The sequence below is a fragment of the Heloderma suspectum genome, chromosome 13 (assembly GCF_057233095.1).
Source record: "Heloderma suspectum isolate Gila_16-S chromosome 13, 16-S_ref, whole genome shotgun sequence".
In the NCBI taxonomy this organism is placed as follows: Eukaryota; Metazoa; Chordata; class Lepidosauria; order Squamata; family Helodermatidae; genus Heloderma; species Heloderma suspectum.
The window spans coordinates 18,909,987-18,917,674 of NC_139470.1; the positions used below are offsets into that span (position 1 = coordinate 18,909,987).

The 7,688-nt window shown below is 44.8% G+C and overlaps 1 pseudogene across 1 annotated transcript; it reads right to left on the reverse strand.

Moving 5' to 3' along the window:
* Nucleotides 1–1,163: 1,163 nt before the first annotated feature.
* Nucleotides 1,164–5,939, reverse strand: LOC146336141 (immunoglobulin lambda constant 6 pseudogene; annotated as a pseudogene). The gene is made up of 3 exons (XR_014785674.1): nucleotides 5,922–5,939; nucleotides 5,636–5,708; nucleotides 1,164–1,696 (listed from the first exon to the last, which is right to left on the reverse strand). The product of XR_014785674.1 is annotated as an immunoglobulin lambda constant 6 pseudogene (transcript).
* Between the last annotated feature and the right edge of the window lie 1,749 nt (nucleotides 5,940–7,688).

Consider the following 7,688-nt stretch of genomic DNA (forward strand, 5'->3'; position numbering starts at 1 on the left):
GTAACGACTGGAAGCCTGTGCTCTGATCTGACGTGGGGTACGTTCAGTCAGGGCAAGATCATACGCAACTGGAAGTGTCTTGGTGATGTTCCCTCTTCCACACTTGTTGTCATGAATGACCTCTACCATTTGCCATGTGGACAGATTTATTTTTGGCCATAGAGTGCAACCCTCATACTATGGTGTGGTGTGATATGATGGAATAGGATAGGCACTGTGGACACTACTCAGGTTTCCTTGATTTAAGGGTGAGAAGTGGTAGGAAGTGAGTGAGTGCGTGAGTGAGTGAGTGAGCAAAGAAATGTTCAACTTAACAACAGGAGCTATGCTATTCTGAAGTTTGCTTATCTGTTTGTTTTGCTCATCTGCTTGTTGCACTTATGTTCCAGGAAGAAATGGGGGAAGCAAGGATGGTTCCCCAGCAACCAGACATGCTGCTTCCCCTAGTTTCCTGTTTCCACGTACACGTTGGCCTCATGTGGGAATGGAATCAGAATTGAGACACCAGTGGCTAGCGCCTAAACCCTAAACCCTAAAGTGGGAGAACATCAGGATTATGTGTCGGTGACAGATGTATTCACATATGGGTCAGATTTGGATTGGGATTTGCCAACCAGTCGAGCTTAATGTCCATAGATGGCTATGGTGTCATGGTTGTAGGCTTCCCAGAAACATTGATGGCTGGTCCCTGTGAGAAAGTGGACATTGGACTAAGGGAACATTTGGTCTGATCCAGTTGGCCGCAACTTACATTCATAGATAACCACTGGAGCGGAATTTCCTACATTGCTCTCCAGCCGTTTTGTAGACTTCCTGAAAGCATTCGTGGCCGGTCCCTGAGATCCCTGAGATCTCGAGTCTGCCTTCGCCACTACGCAGGACAATTGATAGACCCAAGAATCATGCAAGTATCTGTGTGACCAAGTACATGCAGTGAATTCAGTTAGCACACCCATTTCAACCTAGTGAAAAATCTAGATTCAGCGGATCTCTATTGAGAACCAAGGGGGTCACCTAATAACTTGCACAGCTCAACCATCTTGCACGAGAGCTAACTGAACACTGTTTGAAGCAAGATGCTGGATTAGAAAGGCCCAGTTGGGTGTGATCCAGCAGGACTCTTCTTATGTTCTTAAGTACCTTGGTCAAGAAAGAGCCCCAGTGAAATATGTCAAATTTTATTACTCTGCTAATACTGGAAGCAAGCATACAAGGTGTGTGGGTCCGGGGAGTGGGGCAACATACAAGAGATATCGGTATTATTCAGTCAGACTAGCATTGGGAGGAAAGAAGAGAATGAATTTGTGCCCATGGAGGAAGGACACTTTCTTCCTGGTGGCTGGAGGGATACGGGCCACCCTTGAGTCACCCAATCTTTAAGAACACTCCATTCTGTTCACCGACTTTGTGATGCTCTTTCCTTCGTGCGTCACCTGGCAGCTGTACGTCTCATGGTCTGCCCAGCCTGCCTCAGTCAGGGTCAGGTAACTGCTGGCCATGTATTTGCCATCCTTTTTGGCGGGTTTGGTGGTCTCCACTCCCGAGGAGATCGCACTGCCATCAGCCTGCCAGCTGACTTCTATGGTACCCGGATAAAAGCCATCTATCAGACAGACCAAGGTGGCTGTCTTTTTGGCCTTGAGCTCTTCCTGGGATGGAGGGTAGAGAACCATGGAAGGCGAGGCTGTTGGCTGACCTGGAAGAGAGCAGAGATTTTCTTAAGTGCCTGAGCAAAACAGTAAAGTGCCTTTGCAGAATATTACAGATGCGTACATTGGCAAATCTGTATGACTTAACTCTGGATCTCACCCATGGATTTAACCCGGACATTGCCATGGACAGAACTTCTTACGTATGACCTTAAGCATCAGCCAGACTTTCTACGTCAGGCTATTACACCAGCCCTGCGGGGGTATTTGAGATTTATGCAAGTGTGAACATTTGGAATTCAGCTGATGATTGAGGGTTTGGGCTATTTTTCTTCAGGGTTTCATCGTGGAACTAAGACAACGTTTTCAATAGAATGTGCCTCGGCACGGTAACGTCTTCCGGCAAGTCCTCAAAACCAGCCTCTACTATTCTTCTTGCAGAAGTCTCTGTGAACTAGTGGGAACTTTTGGCTTTGCTGCCAATACAGTCCCAATTCTTGGAAAGTTCTTGGATCCAGTGTTTGTCATAATGAGAGCCAACCCAATGAAATCAATGGGTCTAAAGTGACTCATTAGCTGAAGTCCCATTCATTTCAAAGCAGGTTCTCTACGTATGATGTAATATGCATCCAAGCCATGGCATTTACACAGGCAGCCCTCCCAGGGGTATCTGTGCTGTATCCCTGACCCGCCTTGTCCCATGTTCATACATTCTTAGAATCATAGAATCATAGAATAGTAGGGTTGGAAGGGGCCTACAAGGCCCAATTAGAAAATTCCAATTAGAAAAGGTCTTTAGTCCATGTGAACAAATGTTAATTAATTCAGAAATACAGGGGCTCCTGGCAAGTAGGTTAGGCCCAAACATCTTTTATATTAGCTCTTGTGGCATTGGATATCTCAGCAATGAACTGGTAAATTAGATCGAGCATAAATTTGGGAGTGTGGTAGTGGCCCACCTCTACCTGAGAGGGTGACGGCATGTGTGGCCTGTACCATTTCAGAATGCAGGTGGGGCAGCACAGGGTGCAATGGTCCCCCACCCTCCAACACAAAGAAACGCCTCCATCTTAGATGTTCACCTCTCCGGGTGAAGGACAGGCTAGAGCTCTTCTCCCTGGCTTCTGTTTTTCTCTACACATGGCATTTCTGTTGTATGGAGGAGCATTGCACCATGTGAGCCCTGACACACAGTCCAAAACTGCTAAGAAGACACTGTCCAGCCCCCTCAGTGGGATGTCAGCCTTCATTTCACCAGAGAACCTGGCAATTCTAGGATGGATATGGATATGGAGGAGGGTCATTTAATCCCACCACTTAACCCTCACCCCAACCCTAATCCCAACCCTAATCCGAGATATAAAATATCTCAGTGCTCCAATTAACTCGAGGGTCATCTGCGCATATATCCCCACCCCATTTTGATTTTGTACATGTATTCTAGACAAGGTGGAGTAATGGTAAATGAGAAAGAGTTCAGTTGCAATCAGAAAAATAATCCAGGTGACATCGACACACTAACTGCTTCCAGGTCCAGAGGGACAGCGGTCAGCATTGGTGGCTCTAGGCCATGGTCACTTATGCCACAAGGAACCTGCTAGTCCTTAAGGTTCTGCAAGACTTCGTGGTAGATAATTGTGCGAATGCATCTTCAGGCGGATGGATACCTGCATACACAATCTTCTGAAGAAGGAAAAGAGCAGCGCAGAGGAATCTGACTTATGCATAGATCTTTGGTCTACGTGGTTCAGTATTCAGTGTTTGGCAGAGCCCCTCCACGTTTTCCGACAAGGGTCTTTCTCACCACAACATGGAGATGCCAAGCATTGAACTTGGGACCTTTTGCATGTACAGCTGATGCTCTACCACTGAGATACATCGTTTGCCAGATGCTCACCTTTGTAAATCTGCCCTCATTGTATTTCTGGAGGAAATTCAAAGCAGTTTTTTTTGTTTGTTTGTTTAAATTCAACGGTAGTTACACAAAGGAAAGTGAAGAACAACCCCGGAATACTAAATGTGCCAGAATGGTTGGCCATAATGTTAAAGAGATATTCTGTGGTATCGACAAGCCTGACATTCCAGTGGGAAACAAGCCCTACAACCATCAGAACTTCCTGATGATCATGTAAGGCAGCAACGCTCAACCTCTTTGTGCCATGCAGTCTCTCTCACCTCAGTAAGACCACATTACTAGGCTTTTCCTGAGGGGCCCGGATTCTGCGGACTTGCAGACCAGTTGTTTTACTCCCTGGATTTTTATGGAAACGTTGTCACAGAAAAATATGTAAAAGCATAATAAAAAACCCTGTCCAAAAATGTGCATTTTCCCCATAGGCTAAAGCATGAAAATGCCAGGGGGGGGGGGGATTTGCGCTTTTTTCCAAATGTGAATTCATGAATTCTTGAAAGTGCGAATTCCCACAAATGTGAATTTACGCAACTTTGTGAAACTTGAAAAAATCTGATTCTGTCAATGAAGAGACGATGGAATGAAAGGCACCTGTCAATCCATGAAATCTCCAATTGATGTATACTAGTGCAATGCAATAAATTTAACTGGAACCCCCAGAGGTAAAACCGACAGCATGCAGGAGACCTGGATGACTGGATGTCCCAGCATTATAAAACAAACAAACAAACAAACAAACAAACAGCTGGGAGATCCAATTTTCCTGGGAAGAGCAGTACTGAAGGAAAAGATATTTAACGGTTCCTACCCCTGCTGCTTTCCTCAGCTATTCTGCCCTTACATCGCAATCCTATGCATGCACTGAGAAGTAAGTCCCTCTGAGTTCAATAGGATGTACTCCCAGCTAAGTGTTTATACAATTGCACCCTGAGTCCATTATTAGCTGCACTGGGGGAAAAAATGGGCATGATAGAGACAGGGGATTATTTTTCTCAGCGGGGCTAATACAACATTTGGGGTAGAAAAGACCTCCTTGATGAGAAGCACGGTCTGGTGCCCACAAAAGCTGATCTACCATCAAATCAAACAAAAACATCAGGAGATGCAGTTTCCTGCATCAGATGTATCCTGGCCCTGTGATGCCTGGTGGATTGCAGCTTTCTGCTACCATTCTTGGAACACTCATTCCAAATGTCATTCAGAAAGTTGACCTCAAATTTATGTATTTATATATTAACTGCATTTATATCCTGCTTCCCCCCCCCCACTCTTGCAAGGAACCCAAGGCAGCTTGCATTATCATCCTCCACTCCATTTTATCCTCACAACAACAACCCTATGAGGTAGGCTGGGCTGTGAGTCGGTGACTGGCCCAATGTCACCCAGGGAGCTTCCTTGGCCGAATGGGGACTAGAACCCAGATCTCCCGGCTCCCAGTTCAACACTCGCGACACTACACCACACTGGCTCTCCAACTACACCACACACTTGCATTTCACAAAGACCTGTGTCTACCAAAATAAACATGGAACCTCTTGGTTTTAGAAAAAAATAGAGAGAGAGCCTGTTGCTCTGGATTGCCCACCTATCAAACAATGTATCACTTGAATAGACCTTGTTCCATTATTCTAGCAGGAAGCACAATTACGAAATCACAATATTAGAAGGCGCCATTAAAAAAAATCCCAGGTCCATAAGTTGTGTTGACTGTGTGAAGACGCCAAAACGTGAATGTATTTGTGAGCTACATTTTCTATCGTCCTATAAAATTATTTCAGAATTTGAGTTTGGAGATGTTCAAACAATGCTACATTGAATTACACAGCAAGAAAAAATATCTTTTTTTCCATCAATAAACTCTCTAATATCCCCTGAGGAGAGGGAAGAGACATGTAAGGTGGCATTGGAACACCCTGCTCCAGCTATGATAAACGTTTCGGTTGATCATCCCAGATTAAGCAACAGAACCCCCAAGGTCAACTTGAAGGAAGAGAAAGAAAAGAGGGCAAAAATGATGAAATGTTACACAATGTTCACAGAGAAGAAAAGGGACACAATAAATTCAGTGACTTACCAGTGACAGTCAGCCGGGTTCCACTTCCGAAGATAAACCACAGTGACACACAGCTGTACAAAAACCTGCCCCACTTCACATCAGAGACCAGTTATCCACACTTATCCCACATGGAAACAGAGCGACAACCCCTGTTGCTCCCTTTAGGATGAAGCATTTCCCATTTCCACAGAAACTGTAGGCAAGGGAGTATTTTTGGAAGAATACAGTTACTGCAGTCTAGTTCATCTTTGGGCAAAGAAGGGGAAGGTTCTTTTGGTGATCTATAAGCATCTCAGTTCTTTACCGTGATCCTATGCGCCATGGTCCATTTCCAAATGGAGGAAGTATGGCAGAAGAGATCCCTTTTTTCATTATAGCGTGAGCTACATAGGAGAGGGAGTGAAATGGTGGCAATGGTTCATCCAGTCTAGTAGAAGATGGATATGTCTCTGAGCAGAGAAGTCATAGGTGATGTGGTAGACAGAGAAGCCTTTGTCTATGCTCAGATAATTTCTGATAATGTAAACCCACTGCACCAGACTGTTCCCTTGACTGTAAATATGAGCTTCCCTGAGTAGCTGTTGGTATGTCTCAAACGTTAGAGAATTCAGTGCTAATTGACTTAAGAAATGAACTGCTTGCTTGGATGTGGTGGGATAGCAATGAAATTGCCTGACAACGGGATTCACGGTGAAATCTAGGCTTCCAGAAATGCATTGTTCTGTACTGGCGTGGACGATGGTCATGTTGTTAAGAATGGTGCCGAATGAATGTTAACTATGCAGATGCTGCTTGGGAAATGTTTCCTTCATCTGAAGACCTTCTCTGACCCTGGTCATAGCAAGGGGTGGGCAATCCTGGCCTCCGGATGATTTGACCTACCACTCTCATCAGCCCAATTTCATAGAATCATAGAATAGTAGGGTTGGAGGGGCCTACAAGGCCATCGAGACCAACCCCCTGCTCAATGCAGGAATCCAGAGCATCCCTGACTGACAGCTGTCCAGCCTCGTCTTGAATGCCTCCAGTGTGGGAGAGCCCACTACCTCCCTAGGTCATTGGTTCCATTGTCTTCCATATGTATGTATGTGTGTGTGTATGTATGTATGTATTACATGCATATCCCTCCTTTTTCCACTTTAAGGAACCCAAGAGACACAGAACATGGCATTTCAACACCCTGCTATGGCTACGGTGAAAAGTTCAGTGGATTCGTCAACAGAAATGCTGAGGTCAATTCAAAGGCAGAGAAAGGAAAGACGGCAAAAATGATGGAAATGTAAAAATCTTGTGACAGAGAAGGAAAAGGACGTGAACAAATGAGTGACTTACCAGTGACAGTCAGATGGGTTCCTGCTCCAAACACCCCCCACAGTGACACACCACTCTACAAAAACCTGCCCCACATCACAGCATAGAATGGACCCACACTTCATGTAGATACGGGAATGGTCATTCAGTAATTTGACCTCAATTCACATGGTAATAAATCTGCAATGACCAAATAGAATTTGGGAACTCCTGCTGTTTTTCATTTTAGTAGGTCAGGAGCTGGATTCTTTGCATTGCCAACTTATCAAACAGCACGCCACTTTAATAGGCACTTTTATGTTATTACAGTTAGGGTGTCCCATAATGGAAACACACCATTACACGTTCTGAACAAAAACAAATCCAGTCCTCTGCGTGAAGCCAAGTTGACTATGCAGACATACCTGGCTCAGCGCGAATTCCCTTCTCTGATACCTTTGAATCTACCAATGTAGCCACAAAAGAGATTCTTCAAACAATGTCACATTAAGTTAGAGACAGAAAAGGGATGTTTTCTTTTATAAGTATGTTTTCCAATGTCCTTGGAGAAGGGGGATGTAAAACGGGATTTTCCGCCTTACTCTTGCATGGATTGAAATTCAGTTCGTATTAAAGGAGCATCCTATATGGAGTGAGGGAAACCCTGAGGTGAAGGCAGAGATGGAAAAGAATGGGGAAATGACGGGAATGTTAAAATATTGTCATAGGGAAGGAAAGGAACATGAGAAGTTTAGTGACTTACCAGTGACAGTCAGTTGGG